The following is a 2,358-nucleotide window of genomic DNA, read 5'->3' on the forward strand; positions in this document are numbered from 1 at the left end:
GATAATTTGTTATAACGGGCATAACACCCTTTTGGATTTTGCTAAGTCCTGGCAGGTTTGTTAGGTCTCACCTGTGCTAATTTGAGATACTTGACATCTTGACTTTTTTTTGGTGCTGGAGCCTTACATGAAAGCTTAAAAACACTCATCTTGAGTCAGTGTCACACACACACACACACACACACACACACACACACACACACACACACACACACACACACACACACACACACGTTTCACCCCAAGTCCAGCACCCTGAGGCTGTATGCCAAGCGGAAGGAAGGAGGCCTGGGACTAGTGAGCATCAGCACTACGGTCCAGGATGAATACATCAGTAAGATGGCCCCAACTGACCGCGTGCTCAGTGAATTCCTCAGGCAGCAGAAACCCAAGAAAGAGGAGGCACCGTCATGGAAGGACAGGTTCCTGCACCGGCAGATAGAGGAGGTGGCTGACATCCAGAAATCATACCAGTGGCTGGACAAAGCTGGACTGAAAGACAGCACAGAGGCACTAATCATGGCAGCACATGAACAAGCTCTAAGCACAAGATCCATAGAGGCTGGGGTCTATCACACCAGGCAAGGTCCCAGGTGCAGGCTATGTAAAGATGCCCCTGAGACAATCCAGCACATAACAGCAGGGTGCAAGATGCTAGCAGGCAAGGCATACATGGAATGCCGTAACCAAGTAGCCGGCATAGTGTACATCAACATCTGTGTGGAATATGGCCTGGAAGTCCTGAGGTCAAAATGGGAGACGCCCCCAAGGGTGGTGGAGAATGACTGAGCTAAGATCCTGTGGGACTTCCAGATACAGACAGATAAAATGGTGGTGGCTAACCAACCACAGTGGTGGTAGACAAACAGAAGAAGACGGCCGTAGCCGTTTCCGAATGACAGCGACATCAGAAATAAGGAACAAGAGAAACTCGAGAAATAACAAGGGCTCAGAAAAGAGCTCAAGAAAATGTCGAGGGTGAAGGTAACAGTGGTCCCAGTGGTAATTGTCAATTGGTAATTGTAGAGGACCTGAGCCTGAAGGACAGACTGCCGGCAGAGGTGAGAGGGGAATATTTTTTTATGTGTGTGTATGTATAAAAATCCCAAATGTTGAAATATATCTATATCCCAAAAAAAAACATAATAAATAAATAAAATTTTTAGGCTACAGGTCCATAGCATGTCATTGATTCAGGATCATTTTGCCGTTTGCACCTACAGTATGAAAGCAGAAGTATATGGAATATTTATACGCTCCTTGGGTGCTGTCATGGTGACTGTGTCGATATGTTATGTAGACCTGTATTTCATGGATAATATGTAACATGCTAATATGTGCCAAGTATCAGATCAGAATCTAAGTACTGAAGGAAGTTTGAGTCAATTGTCAAAAGGATCACCAAGTTGTTACAGTAGGTGATACATCCATATTTGTTCAGGTATTTTCCCCCCCTTAGCATCAACTGCCAGCCTACTTGTGTGGCAATGAACCCAGTTCACAGCAGCCATTTGGACATGTCATAGCAGGGTAAACATAGGTGTAATTGATAAAAATTTATTATAGCCCCTTCTATTTGGAATGTCACCATCATTCCTGCGAGCCACCGTGCACAATACCAGGGGCCCGGCCAATTTAATGGAACGGTGCCATAGTTAATGTGTTAATTACATCCGCATTTGGCTTGCAGTGACATGTCAAACCTGAGTGCTGTGAAAAGGGCCTATTTATCCTCAGGGTGCTCGAATGTCTGTACAAAATTAAAGGCAATCCACCTGACAGTTGTTGAGATATTTGAGTGTGAACTAAGCCGCTACAGCGCTTTGATTTTTTTGTACACTCGAGAGTCCTTTTTTCAAATTTTGACCCAGATATGGAGAAGGGGATTTTGCTGATTAGATCAACAACCTGCTGTTTGTCTGAGGGACCCCCGACTGATGGAGTACACGACTGAGCTGTCACTTTCCAAAAAAAACCTTAAGTATGAAATCAGCTTTGCAAAAGTTACAATAAATTGTGAAAATTTTCTTTTAGCACTATGCTTTTGTAATAAGACTGGGAACACAGATGGTCTGTGTGCCAGCCATAAGTTTCCAGCAGATGTTTCTGTTATTTTCTTCATTTCCAAATGACGGAATGTTTTAAGCGAAGCTGAGCCCACTGAGCTTCATTTGGCCACTAAAACGTTTACAGTGTTGCAGTTTATTACAGAACATTGCAAAACACTATGTCTTTATTAGCATGGGCTGCTCTCTAAATTATACTGTGGGTTCAGGGAAAGGTTTTAGTGCTCTGCGGACTTATGTGGCTCCATGTATTATAAAATGAAATTATATCCCTGTTATTTTGCTTCTCCAT

The 2,358-nt window shown here is 43.6% G+C and overlaps 1 pseudogene; it reads left to right on the plus strand.

Annotated features, from left to right (window-relative positions):
• Positions 1-237: 237 nt before the first annotated feature.
• On the plus strand, positions 238-1,020 carry LOC147310198 (uncharacterized; annotated as a pseudogene).
• Positions 1,021-2,358: the final 1,338 nt, after the last annotated feature.

Source organism: Aulonocara sp. 'chitande type north' Nkhata Bay, linkage group LG17 (assembly GCF_057382095.1).
Source record: "Aulonocara sp. 'chitande type north' Nkhata Bay isolate Kocher_YH1m ecotype deep benthic linkage group LG17, A_spYH_male_GT1.1, whole genome shotgun sequence".
NCBI lineage: Eukaryota > Metazoa > Chordata > Actinopteri > Cichliformes > Cichlidae > Aulonocara > Aulonocara sp. 'chitande type north' Nkhata Bay.